This window comes from Cynoglossus semilaevis, chromosome 14 (assembly GCF_000523025.1).
Source record: "Cynoglossus semilaevis isolate Cse_v1.0 chromosome 14, Cse_v1.0, whole genome shotgun sequence".
In the NCBI taxonomy this organism is placed as follows: Eukaryota; Metazoa; Chordata; class Actinopteri; order Pleuronectiformes; family Cynoglossidae; genus Cynoglossus; species Cynoglossus semilaevis.
In genome coordinates this window covers 14150693-14167708 of record NC_024320.1, presented here as the reverse complement: position 1 = coordinate 14167708, position 17016 = coordinate 14150693, and positions in this window count along the sequence as shown.

Sequence of the window (17016 nt, the reverse complement as noted above, 5' to 3'; positions counted from 1 at the left end):
TTTTGAAGGAAATAGAAAATATTTATATTAGATGTTTGTGCCTCGGGCAAAGTGATGGACTTCATCATGTAATGCAATGCTGCAAAGGCTGTGAAACCGAACACACACATAATGTAATATATAGGACTTCAACTTTATCCACACACACACACACACATGCACGTACGTATATACACGCATGAGCAACCTGCACATATATACAAACACCTGCCAGATCTGATATCACTTGCCTGGGGCTGTTGGGCATGTGCAACGATTGCTTTGGCATTTGACAAAAACTGCCATTCAAATTTACACTTTGAGCAAAGCTTTAACACAACTTCACCCAGTCCCAAAAATGTATCAGTTTAAAGGTCATGTCTAAGAAACATAATTACAACTTTTGGAATTTCTGAAGAGAACGACATAATAAAACATTACACCATCACAGGAGATTATTTCTGACTTCACATCATGCACAAGAGCTTTTTCAGAGTGCTATGCACAGAGCTTGTAACGTCTTAGCGGTGAACATGTAATAGGAACATGAGAAGTGAAGCAGACACAGGTGCAGATAGTTAGTCACAACAGCACTTAGTACAATGGGTCTGGAAATTAGCCAGTATTCTGAGGCATATCCTCCTCTCCAAGTATCCTGAAGATAGGAGCCACTAGCCACTCCTCTGTGATGTAGAGGACATGACTAATCTACCACTGTGGAGTCTGCCACCCTTCTGATTAATGTTTTTCATGATGACAGGGGGCGCTGCAGCCAATCCCAGCAGTCATTGAGTGAGGGCAGCGATACGCCCTGGTGGTTCTTCAGTCCATCACTGGGCCACATAGGAAGACAAACAACCACACACACTCACACTCATGTCTGTGGTCAGTTACTTACAGTAATCCTGCCATGTTTTGGATTGGTGGAAACTCATGTACACAGGTAGTAGAGCTGTCCTCCATAAAACAGACAAGGCAAAACATTAACAACTTTTTCACAAAAGATGTGGCCTAAATTTCAACGACATGTTTATGATTATTTGTACATGACGACATCAGGTTGTATCAAAGTTTTAATATTTTTTTCTTGGCTCTTCACATCTGATTGGACACCAATGATATCCTTATAATGGTATGCATTTATAGTCTGAGCCTGTTTTTTTTTTCTTTTTTTTTTCTTTACATGACACATTAGCTGTCGCCAACATACACTCAACATCTTGTGTCTACTTGTACTTCCTGTTGTAGAATGAGTCTTCTTTGTGTGGAGTCTTTTGAGACCATTGGCGCCTGTGGTTCTCCATTACATCTGACGTGTGCGTTTTGTTGCTGACCTCCTGTGTGGTCTGTCATTTCTGCCCATCTTCTGACAGAAATCCTACAGATTGACCTTCGTTTATAATGACTAAAATCCAGGATTCGAACTATTCCTCAGTTGATGCAGGTCAGCTGACCTTTGTTTAGCTGAATCAATGCAAGGTGGTAAAGTGATGAGGTTAATCTCAGCGCACAATCAAGGGCCATATAAGGCTAAGAAAACCTGTCTATACTTGTAGAATGAAGTCAAATAAAGAACACACACACACACACATTTACACAGACACAGGTTGGATTTTCAAAGAATTTATGATAAGAGGATTATCTTTAATTAAAGAACTGATTTCAATAGTATGTGCGGAATAAAAATAAACCGGTGAATCTGGAGAGGGAATAATAAACGTGACAGCACTTTTAGATGAGATTCTAAGATGTTTCAAAGACTGGCGAAGAAAAGAAGAACTGCTAAGTGCCTGGCAATCAGTTCTTAATCTAAGGGAAAAGTAAAACTGTTAAGTAGACAGCTGATAGAAACTTACTGACTGCCACTGTTGCTGTTTGTGTCACACCTCAGGACACTGTATGTCGTACTGACTCAACGGTGAGCATTGTAAGGGGATTAAAGTATGTCTGTGATTGGTTGAAGAGATGGTCCTGAAAGGAGAAATTCTGCTTTTGTGAGGATATTGGAGCTCCTCACAGATACGGCGACTCCATATTACAGACCAACACTTACAGTTTAGATTAATGTGTTAAGATTTTCACAATAAAGGTTTTCTGCACCATTGTCTGTTTTTACAAATGGAATCAGAAACACAGGAGTCCCTGCAGTTAAGTGTGTTTTGTGTTTCAAATATGACAGTTATATTGCGATCACCTGAATATTTGGTTGTGTGCATTCGCTCCCTTTTCTAACAGACCCCTGGGCATCGAGTGTGTGTCAGACTGAGACCAGAAACAGGAAATTTGCATTCTATAATTAACAGCCAAGCATTCACTGGTGGTTTCAATTCCAAAGTTGTCATGCTGCCAGTTTTATTTCTTAGTGTCATAATAAAAAAGAGTGGATTTTCTTTATTAAATCAAAAAACTGGTTGTATTCTGGCTCATGTTTGAGGGGAAAATGTTAGATGATTTAAAAAAAATGCAGTTTTGAACAACCAATGAAAAGCCAGGAAGTAATAGTTTATTCATAATAGAAATGTTTTGTACTCAACATAAGGTTAAAATGTTCCCTGAGAAGTTGTTTAAAAAAGTGTCACACTGGTCGTTGTTCTTTTCCATTTCATAATGACACAAACACAGGTTAAAGCCGAGGCAAACGTGCTTTGATTTCTTTTATTTTGCTGCAAGTTGCAATTTTCTGCCCATTCATGTGACAGGTCATGAATTGAATTTTCGTTTCTCCCCTGTTGTTAAAAAAAACAAACAAAAAAAAAACATCAATTTGTTGTTTTTAATTATATTCTCTGTGTGTACAAGACAGCTGCTGATTGACCTCGATCAAACTGTGAACACTAGAAAACAGCTTATTTATCATCGACCGCAGCTGATGTGTTCTTTTCTCTGTCACACAGCCTTTCTGTGTCTGTTGTTTCTGCTGTTAAACATAAAACCTGTCATCAACTGAAAACATAGTTCTTCTGCACAAAGAAGCAACCTAGTGGAAGGGTGTTTACATTATTTAAGGGATAAAAATGAAGGAGAGTCCAGGATTTCACTGATAAATATTTACATTTGTTTTATATAGCGAACAAATCAAGGTCTCAGGGTCATGCTGGAATTTAGGGTTTGGCACACACACACATACACACACACACATATATATACTTTATTTGAACAGTTGTCTCCTCGCTAATGTCTCTAATACACATCTATTAAAGTCTTTAAAAAATCATCTACTCTTCTTATCATGCTCTAAACCAACAGATGCCACATTTGTTATATTTCAGGCAGCAGAAAGTAATATTTGCTACTGTTTAACGTTTAACTGTGGGGTGATTCCCACATCAACTAAGGTATTTAATCTCTGATATGCTAAATATTTTACGCTCAGGTCAGTTAGAGAAACCTTTTCAGGAATTGCAATCAAATCAATCAAATTGAGTTCAAATCTTTAAATTTTTCATATTATGCATATATTTTGGTTTGCTCAAATTTGCGAATAGTTTACGAATAATTTTTGTTGTTACATTGCCATCTATTATAACTTTATTAAGAATGTCTTGTTCCATCATTGTACGCCATAGATTGGATTGTGCTACATTAACTTTCTTTTGTTTGTGTACTTTTTTTGGAAACTATTTTCCCTTCATTAGGGCTCCCAGGTGTACGCTGGATGTTTTGTGTTAGAGTAGGTGAGCAATGTGGTACTTGTGTGCATGTTGCTCAGTTCAGACTTCAAAAAAAAAAAAAAATCGTGTGACACGTGTCGTATGAATGGAATTCCAACATCATTTGAGAAACCCCAGTATAATCAAACCACAGTACACGTAAGCTGTTAGAAATGATATATGACTAGATTTTTTTTTTTAAATGGAAATCTAAATTACAAATTTTATTCACATGGTTTTGGAGTTAAAACTGTGTTGCCATCAATTCTATGTACTGGCATCTCTGTAATACCAAACATAAAATACAACAAACAAGGCATTTTCAGGAAAATCATCATTTATAGAAGCCTGGGAGAATAAATTCAGTCCACACAAACGAATAAACTGAAGGGGTTAACATTCTTTGCACATCAGAATATTGCAACGTCTGCAGCTGCATAAACACACCATGCCACGTTTTAGCTGATAAAATAATGGATCATAGTTGAAAACCCCTTTTTTTTTTTCTTTTTAATCCGTAATGATCTTAATTACAAAAAAATATGTGTATGTGCCTGGTGACATGTACTTCTGTCATCATCTGAAACCTAATCAATTATTTTTGGCTCCTTGAGGCGACCTTCATTGACAAGTTGTGTCAGTAATTTCCAGTTGTCACTTGTCAGATTAATCTCTATGTCTTTAATTAACATTGAAGGGAGTTTCCCCATGTTAGAAATGGGTGCAAGAGGCAGCGAACTTATGTTAAATAAAAAATGTAGTCTTAAAATATAATGAAAACAAGAAATAGTGATCAGGTTTGTAACAATAGGACATCGTAGTATTTACTTAAATAAAATAGAGTATGCAACACATTACAGAAAGTATGAAAAAAAATCAAAACCAAAACTTTTTGAGTCAAGTAATGAAAATACACATTGCTTCACTGGTTATTCACTATAGCACTGAGTGCCCACTAATGTGTTGGGCTGCACTTCTTCATCAACAGTAATTGCATGCTATTTTTATGTTTTATTTAAAAAGTGTGCATTTGGTCTAATAAAGAAATTTTGCCATTTTTTTTTATCATTGTCTTTTCATATGCTAAAGCGACTATTCAGGAATTGTCACTTAAAATGTTTTTCTCACGCTGGTTTGTGTGTTTTTGTTGTGTTACCATGTGTCAACCCTGCTGTGGTAACAAATGAATTTCCCCAGTGTGAGATTAATTTTAATTAAGTCTCATCTCATCTTAACAGGTAGATCCTCCCGTCTGGTCTGCACTTCTTTAAACCTTTACTGACACATTTTATTAAGTAAATAATGAATAATCGTGACACCTGGACAGGTTTTATTGGAGAGGAAATTTTGCAGATAAATATTTCTTGTTGGGGCAAAAGCTGTAAAAAGCTTTTGTAGAGCACACTTCATTGTCAGCATGACTACAACTAGGGGGATTGGCAACGAGGACAAAGTAAAAGCTGAGACATAGTCAGCATCTAAATTTGTTAAATAAAACATTTGTGTATAATTTGAACAAACAGAACAGAAACGTTATCTAGAAAGATAGACATTGAAACAAATTCAGTCTCTCAAGTCCCAGTATAATTTACAATTTTGAGTGTAAAAAAATTACACATCACATAATCATCATCTTCTACTATCACATGACATAACCTTACCAAAGCATTACATACAATTCACCTCTCCAACAAATCATCATCAGTTAAATTTATATTATATAGTAAATATTTAGTTTTGTACAATAATAAGAATAACATTTTGTAAAAATATATAAACTCGTTATGACATTTTGACATGTCTAGGCCTAAATGGTTTGATACTAAAGTATAAAAGAATAAATGTTTGTATTACATTTGACAAGTGAAAAAAACCTTTTGGCAGATGAGGTCATGTACATTTGAAACAGCATTCAATGTACAAGACTAAACCTGAAGTTTTTTTTTTTTTTCAGTAAATATTTAATCTTTGAAGTTTTTTTAAGTCTCTTTTTAGAATATATTGTTGCAGCCCTCCACATACTACAAACCCAGTGACAATGAAAGATGTCCTGTTCAGCGAGCTCAGAAACACTCTTTAAGGACAGATGGACAAGCAAAGAGGAGGATTTGTTCGAAGTTTTGCCTGACAATCTACAAAAAAGCTTATCCATTAAGGGGATTTGGCCCTTTATAGCCCCTGAGATTGACAAAGTGTTGGGACCAGATTAATAGAAGGGACTGAACTCAGACAGCCAGCATGGCTAAAGATGTCTAATGTTTGGTTTGGTTCATCCTCCATACTTTCAAAGATCCAAGACTAACTTCCAGACCATTTCCCCCTAAATACCTGTTTTTTTACAAAGTAACTGGTTTTATGGTCATTAATGTATAAGCCTTGATTATCTCATCTAATCTAGCACTACAAGATTACATTTTATTATGAAAATAACCATAATAGTGTATTTTTTATTTATTTATATAAAATAATTTATGTTGGTAGTACACCACTAAAAACGATGCTTGTTGTAACAGATTTGTGTCGTCACTGTTTCCTGCGCAATTACTGCTCTATTTTTCCAGCTGTTGCTAGGATACCCAAATCCAATTGTTTTCTCTAGGTCAATTCCAGCGTGTCTCATCCAGAAGCAAACAGGACGAGTGCTACTAAATCAAAAATCTATCCCTAAATCCTCTATGACATGGTATCTATGCTCGTCCATTAATCCCCAGTTGTCACAGTGGAGGTAGATCGCAGTAAATAGGAGGCAATTACAACGATGAGGTTTGGCCAGGAGTGAATGAATGAATCACTGGTGTTCCCCTGCTGCCTGACAGCCCTTTGGCATGTTTCATTTTGACAATTAAATTCAAAATGTAACAAATAATGGTGACTTTACAGACTTTTCTCTGGTTATCTCTATAGTCAATCACTCATCCAAAGTACTGTATGGGAGGTAGAACTAAATAAATATCTATGAATTATGCTATACGTTGAAGGCTTTGTTTACATTTGCTAGTTGTTTACCATACATTAGACTGTGTTACATTCTCTTTCTTTTGTTTGTGTGGTTTCTTTGGGAACTTTTTGCACTTCATTATGGCTCACAGGCATAAGTCAGACTCTTGATGTTTTACCATCCTCGATTACGATGTTACCACTCTGTTATTGTATATAAGTTAAGTACGCCGTGTACTTAATGATTTTTATTTATTTTTTTTTTTTTTTGGTGTCAGTCAATGTGGAGTTCTTTTTTAATATTTTATCTTTCAGGATAACGTTTTAATTTTAAATCTTTTTTTTTCTATCAGCATATTATGTGTCCTCAGCATTATATGCAGCACAATCCCTAAAACATACGCCCCACGTGCCAAAACCAGCATGCTGAGGTGTTCAGCTGGCCTATTTGATGAATTTAAAAAATAAATTAATGTATTTAAAAAAAAACAAAAAACAAAAAAAAAACTTCATGCTCAGTATATTTTTTGTAAAATTACATTTAATCAAATATGAATAAATAATAATAAATAGCTAATATAGTTGTACTTCTTTGCATGAAAACAAACGGGGAAAAACCTGGACTTGTTATTTGTAGTTAATAATGTTATGATTCTATAGGTCCGGCCCCCATGACATCTAAAAGATGCCCTAAAGGAAAGGACGTCTTTCTTCACCAGCTGTGGCTGCTTCTATCAAAATTCAAGTTCAGAGTTTTAAATCGTAAATTCAAATGCCTTGTATTATAACAATGAATATTACTTTGCTATGAAAACTTGAAACATTTGTTTTTTAATTTTATTTACAAAATCTGTGAAACGCTGGTCAGCCCATCCATCTGTTCATGTGAGATGACTAATTTGTAAGATTATCATCAAACAACATGAAGAAAAACAATTTTATAGCTGTTGCTTTTTAATTACTATCATTTTTTATTTCTTTGTTTTCCTTCTCCTAGTAGAGGGAGACGGCATGTTTGTTATTTGGAACCCTTTAAATGTAGGATTCTGATAAACAGGTACTGCAGATCAACTGGTAGTTTCTGCAGCTAAATTTCACCAGTGGGGCCGCAATTTGTAATGTGAAGCCTTCCTTGGATTTTAATGTATCATCATGCCCCTGATGGGATCCATCTGAAAACCAATTTTGCTTCAGACCGACCATCAAACAAGTGCAAACACAGAGCAGGAATTTCCATGGCTTGGGCAAATGAAAGAATGTTATCACTTTAAGTCTCATAAAAAGAACCACCCACCCCCAGGGTTCCTGGGAGATGATGGACCAGTGCAAGCACAGCTGCTATTCATGCTGTGTGTGTGTGTGTGTGTGTGTGTGTATTGACCTACTCTTGTCAAAAGGATCTGGTTACCTTGGGAAATCTTCTCCAAATTGGACTTAAAGCAGACCTGAGTGTGCTTAATGAGTTGCTGATCAGGAGCACCGGTGCCACGCCATACTGTTGGATCGGCCAAAAAGCTTTACAAGCATGACAGATAATGACATGTGAAATTACTGCATTCTACCAAAGCTCTCAGCTCAGTGTAAATACGAGCAGCTCCAGCCTGTAGTTATAATGAGTCTGCATGCATGTGTGAAATTCAAACTCCAGGAGACTGAAATTGAGTTCGAGAAAAAAAAATAAGGGTTGGAGAAAAAAATGTAAATAGAGTGGCCCAGTCATATGTTGATTTTAAATAAGCTCTGATTGAACACGCAGAGTAAAGACAGAGTTAAAACAAGTTGAGTTGTTGCCTTGAGAAAACCTGTGATCACCATCACATATTGACATTCACTAACCAACGAAACAGCAGCATCGTCTCCTTCCCTACCTGTCTTCACCCTTCATATCCCCTTTCTTCTTGTCTATTAAAGTCACTTTTTCTGTCACTCTGCCTTCTCCTCTCTGATTGCCAAATGACATCCAATTTTACAGCAATTGTGGGTTCTTTGCTCTCTTGCAGCTGTGATGTTCTCGATTGTGAAAAAAACATGTGCACTCACTTTCTCCTGGCTGTCTTTTTATACCCTTTATTTGTTACTTTCACCCAAGTTCAGGACATGTTTTCGGCATATGTATCAACAGACTGTAATTATGTTTGCAGCTGCTTTGGTTTGCATCCGAGAGTTGATGCAAGGCAAGGGAAAGTTTCACTTTTAACATGTTGCCTTAGAGAGTCTATGTTCTGCCTTTCTGATATAAGGCCAAGCTTGTTTATTGCTTGAAAAGAATGAAAAGAGAGCCTCACTATAGCAACATTTTTGTTGTTTTTTTCAGAGATTTGCATCAGAGAATTGCTCTTTCCAATTGAATCGATGGTTAATGTGCAGCTAGTTGATCTTTGACAGTCTGGAAGATGTGTGAGAATCTGCCAAATCTCTGGAAAACAGAACTGTTAGCATAAAACTTTGAAGTGTGTTTCATTTATTCAATTATTCATTCATGCTTAGGGAGAGATGGAGACTATCAATGCAAATGTTGGCCAACGATGATACACTGGACAGTTCATAAGTTCACTGTAGAAGTACAGAAAAAGAAACAATGACTAATGTGCACAGATAGAACCATGGTTGATTTAAAGTATCCTGTTAATCTCGTTTTTGGATTACAGGAGTGAACCACGCACAACCAGGGAAAAAGCAGCCACTTCGTTTACAACATTGGGTTGAACCAGGGAAAGCTTAGTCAGTACTGAGGATTAGTATGGGTCCGACTGAGATCACATTTTTATGATCAAACATAATAATAAAAAAAAAACAAACATTCAACTTAACTAAAGTGATACGTCGTAAACAGAAACACCATTACCTCAGCATTATCTGCCTGCAAAATAATGTATCACATTACTATCGGTCTCAGCAGATACTCCAACTTACAGTACTCGTATTGAACATAAAAAAAGGTGTAACAAGCCATCTATAGCTTGAACTATTGTTCTTTTTCCAGTCAAGAGTGCTAACTACCATGGTACTCTGTGGGCTCCCTCTTTCTCCTTAATTGGTGAAAGATCCGCTACAGCTGAATTGAGTTAAATGGTAAAACTAGTGCATAAGGCCAAACAGTAACAGTAGGTACAAGGTTGAGCACCTCAATACATCACTACACAGGCTCCGCTGTGTAGTATTCCACACTTTTTATATTATCTTTGGATAATGGTTTTTTTTTTCCTATTGTAACTTAATAACAAAAATACTGAGTTTATTTATTAGGACATTTTAGGAAGAGGCAGTTTGAATATTTAGGCACAAAACGTTTTGTTTTGTTTTGATTTTTTTTAAACGCCAGGAATAAAATATTTAAAGATATCTTCAAATCATTAAAGCTGTATTTCAAGCATGTAGAACTGCATGCCTAATTACCTTAACCCAGGTGTGCCCAACATACGATCTATGGGCCTAAGAAAGCCCACACTGAGTTTCAATCCGGCCTGCTTGATGAATTAAAAAAAAATAAAGAAAATGCACTAATGCCTAAACAAAGGTGGAAAAAAACAGATGTTTTGTTATTTATAGGTAAATAACAAATATGTTATGATTGTACTGGTCTGGCCCACTTGTCATCTAACTAGGTTGTATGCAGCCCCTGCTGTTATGTGTGGACATCATGGAAGCAGGCAGGGCCCAAATGTGATACCAGGGAGACTCTTCAGGTGTAGCAACTTTACTAACAAAGTGCAAATTAACAAAACAGGACGGGGCTAAAACTACCAGGCATCGACTGCAGCAAAACATAAACTAGAAGGCATGAACATCTTCAACACGTGACCAACCAGGAACACACACACAGAACACACAGAACACACAGAACACACCAGAACAATGATCCCACAAAGACAGCGAGTGAGGGAGGTATATATACCCAGGGCACCAGGTGACACGAGTGAGGCTAATCAGAGGCACAGGTGAGTGTGATGACACTAACTCCACCCAGCAGACAAGACAGGAAGGGGAAACACAGACAGCCCGAACACCTAAACCAAAATGAGACTGACACCCTTGCCTTAACCTAATTCTGTGTATGGACAGTGTAAAGTAAAGATCCTGGCACTATTATGGCCGTGCAGTGATGAGCATACGACGAAGCTAATCACACCACTAATGAAGCCAATAGGGCTCCAGGACCACTGAACTCCTTCAAACATCTTGTGCCACCATCGACAGTCATCTCATCATTAGACACGACTGAAGGAATCACATATGGTGAAAATCGAGTGTTAAATAGATGAAGAACACGCTCATTGGCCAAATGAGTAATTTTTCCGCAGTACTTCTCTGTTGTCGAGTGATTGATGGATCCTACACTGAAGAACATTACAAGAAAATTACAATGTGCGCTCAAGCCATTTCCCATAAGCCCTAGTGAGAACTGTTAGTATTAAAATAGTCACGTTATTTGTATTACATCCGTCTCTTACATTGTCCTGGCACCTTTAAGTGTCTTTTCCCCTGCAGCACACTACATTTTTATTAATTTATTTTTCGTTCCGGAAGGCTAGCCTTGGATTATGTCTGTTTTGGGGTCACATTTTTCTGCTCGCTGTGTCTTTTGTCCCAACCGTTGGGATACTTGAACCTTGGCACCGTGTTCCACCGAAAGTTGCTGATTGTTCTGTGCACAGGGTCACCACGGAGATGGGGGTGGAGGGTGTGTGGGAGGAGCGCAGAGGGGATGGGGGAATCACAGCAGAGGCGGAATTACAATACAGCTTATTTGGAGGCCACAAGGTTTCATGGGAGCCATCCATCAAATGTCTGAGGTGTTTCTGGACCTCATAAAGCTGTGATTGTGCAAACTGTGCACAGTCTCAGGTACGGCTCCTCAGAGCAAATAAAGCATGGATCACATCACCCTTCCATCGATGTGGCCTGTAGGTCAATGTGAAAGATCGGGAGCTGTGGTTGAGATCCCAGATTTGGAATGTTAGCAACACACCAGCAACACACCAGCAACACACCAGCAACACACCAGCAACACACCAGCAACACACCAGCAACACACCAGCAACACACCAGCAACACACCAGCAACACACCAGCAACACACCAGCAACACACCAGCAACACACCAGCAACACACCAGCAACACACCAGCAACACACCAGCAACACACCAGCAACACACCAGCAACACACCAGCAACACACCAGCAACACACCAGCAACACACCAGCAACACACCAGCAACACACCAGCAACACACCAGCAACACACCAGCAACACACCAGCAACACACCAGCAACACACCAGCAACACACCAGCAACACACCAGCAACACACCAGCAACACACCAGCAACACACCAGCAACACACCAGCAACACACCAGCAACACACCAGCAACACACCAGCAACACACCAGCAACACACCAGCAACACACCAGCAACACACCAGCAACACACCAGCAACACACCAGCAACACACCAGCAACACACCAGCAACACACCAGCAACACACCAGCAACACACCAGCAACACACCAGCAACACACCAGCAACACACCAGCAACACACCAGCAACACACCAGCAACACACCAGCAACACACCAGCAACACACCAGCAACACACCAGCAACACACCAGCAACACACCAGCAACACACCAGCAACACACCAGCAACACACCAGCAACACACCAGCAACACACCAGCAACACACCAGCAACACACCAGCAACACACCAGCAACACACCAGCAACACACCAGCAACACACCAGCAACACACCAGCAACACACCAGCAACACACCAGCAACACACCAGCAACACACCAGCAACACACCAGCAACACACCAGCAACACACCAGCAACACACCAGCAACACACCAGCAACACACCAGCAACACACCAGCAACACACCAGCAACACACCAGCAACACACCAGCAACACACCAGCAACACACCAGCAACACACCAGCAACACACCAGCAACACACCAGCAACACACCAGCAACACACCAGCAACACACCAGCAACACACCAGCAACACACCAGCAACACTACAGAACAATGATCCCACAAAGACAGCGAGTGAGGGAGGTATATATACCCAGGGCACCAGGTGACACGAGTGAGGCTAATCAGAGGCACAGGTGAGTGTGATGACACTAACTCCACCCAGCAGACAAGACAGGAAGGGGAAACACAGACAGCCCGAACACCTAAACCAAAATGAGACTGACACCCTTGCCTTAACCTAATTCTGTGTATGGACAGTGTAAAGTAAAGATCCTGGCACTATTATGGCCGTGCAGTGATGAGCATACGACGAAGCTAATCACACCACTAATGAAGCCAATAGGGCTCCAGGACCACTGAACTCCTTCAAACATCTTGTGCCACCATCGACAGTCATCTCATCATTAGACACGACTGAAGGAATCACATATGGTGAAAATCGAGTGTTAAATAGATGAAGAACACGCTCATTGGCCAAATGAGTAATTTTTCCGCAGTACTTCTCTGTTGTCGAGTGATTGATGGATCCTACACTGAAGAACATTACAAGAAAATTACAATGTGCGCTCAAGCCATTTCCCATAAGCCCTAGTGAGAACTGTTAGTATTAAAATAGTCACGTTATTTGTATTACATCCGTCTCTTACATTGTCCTGGCACCTTTAAGTGTCTTTTCCCCTGCAGCACACTACATTTTTATTAATTTATTTTTCGTTCCGGAAGGCTAGCCTTGGATTATGTCTGTTTTGGGGTCACATTTTTCTGCTCGCTGTGTCTTTTGTCCCAACCGTTGGGATACTTGAACCTTGGCACCGTGTTCCACCGAAAGTTGCTGATTGTTCTGTGCACAGGGTCACCACGGAGATGGGGGTGGAGGGTGTGTGGGAGGAGCGCAGAGGGGATGGGGGAATCACAGCAGAGGCGGAATTACAATACAGCTTATTTGGAGGCCACAAGGTTTCATGGGAGCCATCCATCAAATGTCTGAGGTGTTTCTGGACCTCATAAAGCTGTGATTGTGCAAACTGTGCACAGTCTCAGGTACGGCTCCTCAGAGCAAATAAAGCATGGATCACATCACCCTTCCATCGATGTGGCCTGTAGGTCAATGTGAAAGATCGGGAGCTGTGGTTGAGATCCCAGATTTGGAATGTTAAACCCTGGCAATTTCAGGTGATTTTTTGACGTTGTATTTACTGATTAAGCTTCTAATTCTAATTCTTCACTCTTACAAAGTAACAACACTGGAATATGTTGGTAAATTATTGCAATTATTACATAAATTTTTAAAACATTTAAAATATAAAAGTGCATTGTTATAGTTTTATTGCTCCTAAATTACACTATTGATTTATTTATTATTGAACAGTAGAAATTTTACACTAAATTAAAAAAAAAGAATAATCCTTATCCAATGCCAAGTTCTACACGTTGCTTCTTTCGACCATATAAATAAAACTGGGGAAATGTATAAAGTCTATCTTCTGATCATTTTCAGGGTTGCAGGGAGGGTGAGGCCAAATATAGAAGTCACCTGGTGAGGGTGAAAGAATGACAGTGACAAAAAAAAAATCACCAAGTGAAGGACCATAGTACTTTGCAGATCCTCATATAAAACAGTACTGCTACAGATCTTCAGGCTGTACTTAATATTTACTCCTAGTGCTGCAACAGCTGAAAAAGGCTATTCAATAGAAATAAGACGTCATAAAATGGAGCCAGTGCACAGCACTCAGCATCCTGTGAAACATTTCATCTCCTCAAAATGTGGCCCACAGTCACACCTTCTACAGTGACCTACAATTCACTTGGTGACCGTAAACCTAAGAGGTTGAGGGAGGGAGAGTGCTCTCGTCTTCAAAACTTAGCAGAGTAAACTGTAGATAAGCACAGGAAAGACATGTTTCTCTTTATTGCTAATGCCACATCAGTGTGTACTTCTTGAACAACACCATGCTTTTCTGTCTCTCTTACTCACTTAAGAGCTAATTAATAAAATGAAATGTTATAGGATTGCACGCAGAGGCTTAAGTGCCCTAATGGTGCCGCTTGGTACATGACACAAGAGTGCTGCGCTCTTTTATTTTTTACGCCTTTGCACTGTTTTACATCACGTCCAGGTCTGAGTCGGGGGTTAACGCATTTACAACTATTACCCCCTTCATCTCAATAAAGGTTTCAATTACAGTGCAGCAGATGAGACCTGATTAATGGGCTGTGGTGGTGAAATATTCCTCGTGCACATGCTGGGACTAACAGACGGTGAGAGCTGGATTCTCAGTAAAATGGCTTCATGTAATGATGGTCATATCCACACTGAAAGACGCCACAACATGGCAATGTGTACAAAGCAGACACGTAAATGTGCTAAAGGGACAAACACTGATGAAAGTCAGGCAAATGGTGTAGACACACACAAACACACACACAAAAGAAAAAAATCCGATAAATCTGAAGCAATTACAGTTCTACATGAGTGGGTTTCGCAGTGTGCAAATAAGCTCAGACAGATGGGTATTTAATACAAAAAAAAAATAATGTGCATGCAGATTTATTTCTTTGGCAGCAGAAGATAAAAATAAAAGCGGTGTTTGGTGAGTCATTTATAGACTAATAAGGCGAATATGACAAGAAAAGAGCTTTTTTTAAAATTCACAGTTTCCTTCTACTCATAAAAAAAAAAACAAAACAAAAAAAAACACAGAGACGAAACCTTCCTAGGAACTTTGCAGACGCACGTCCATTACATTCGATTTGCTGTTTTACTGATTTCCCTTGCAGCCAGTGTGTGCCTTCTGGTTGTTAAATGTGAAAGAAGAAAACCTGAAGGAAGAGAGAAAAATAAATCCTTAAAAGCCCTGTGATGAAAATGCATCTGAATTGCAGCCATATATTTATTCCTAAAAAAGAACCTGGGGTGGGTATTTAAATCTTGACTATTATCAAGGCTAATGCAGGCTCATCCGCTGACACAGTCATTTAACAATCTGTGTAGGGTTTCAGCTTTATCTTCCTGCAGTCAAAAGAAAAGAAGCCTGGATGAAAAAATATGCTAATCAAAAAAATATTTAAATTTCTGTAATATTTCCCCATGACTGCTGGGTAGAAGATGCTAATTTCTAACTGCTACACAAAATTGTGTTTATATGTACATATAATAACAATACAGGTACTGCTCAGTAATGGACGTTTGCTTTGGACACATTCTGGGTACAGACAGGCTCATTATGGGACGGTGAATGTACGGGACATGTCATGTCATGAGAGAAAACATGAGTCATCACCCAGCCCTCGTCAAAAAGCTGTGACTAACAGTGTGATGTACATTGTACATTCAAGTCTCATTGTGATAAGGATTACACGTTCTTGCCTGTGTTTTCCCCGAAGTTTTATTTATGGTATATCCTTTTGCAAGCAACAGTTTCCATCACTGGCGTCTAATAATAGTCAAAAAGCAACAATGCCGTCATCAAAATACACAGGAGGAAAAATAAATTTGCCAGGGAGGAAAATCACAGATTTATATTCAAACACACAAGAAGAGAAAACAAACACAGAGTTGGGAACGTAACAAGAAGTGAAAAGTGATAATACAAATAATAGTAAAACTGGAAGTATCAGAATTCATTATCTGCTTTTTTTAAACTGTGCTTTCATGTGGAGATGGGGAAAAAACAAACTGTAGAAATCAAGTGACAAGGTGAAAATGATTTCAGATTGAAGTGACAGTAATATTCCCCAATAAGATCCTTGTGACAGTTAATATCCCTGGTATTTACTGTCAGTAAATAGGAGCGAAACAAAAAGGGACAGTAAGAGGCAAAATTAACCAAAGCAACTTAAAATGTCATTTAAGGTCACTAAATGACTTGAACCTTTTCTAATTTTGCAGTTTAGGTGGCCACCGTTGTAGATCCTTTTTTTTTTTCACACTGTGGTTCCACAGCTCTATGGTACAGCTGAGCTCTGTACTATAGTCACAATAAAAATACATGTCGGACCAAATATTATTTTTGTTTTACATTGTACTCAATCTTGTTTGCCAAAACTATACAAGATATTTCTGTATTTCTTCTTAATGGCAGGAGAAGGTTTGTATTCTGTACACATTTGCAAATGAAACTGTAGCTTTGCTGAAATAACTCTATATGTCTGATTAAAATTCAATTCAATTTTTTATCTAACCAGAATACACAATACAGTACACAGTATAATGTACATGTATTAACAGTAAATAAATGAAGAGAGTGACTATCTTAAATGAATACGAGTGTTCTTTCAAATTAAATGAAAAGATCAGGGAGGGCACGCTGCTGAAGCTGAACTCAGGATTGGAAGTAGTTTCATTTATTTTTTCCTTATCGGGCTCTATTTGAAACATAATCTTTTATTTAAGCTCAGAATTTCTTATGCAAAACTGTCTGAGGCTTCGTGGATGAGCACATGAGATAAATATTTCCTTTTTCTAT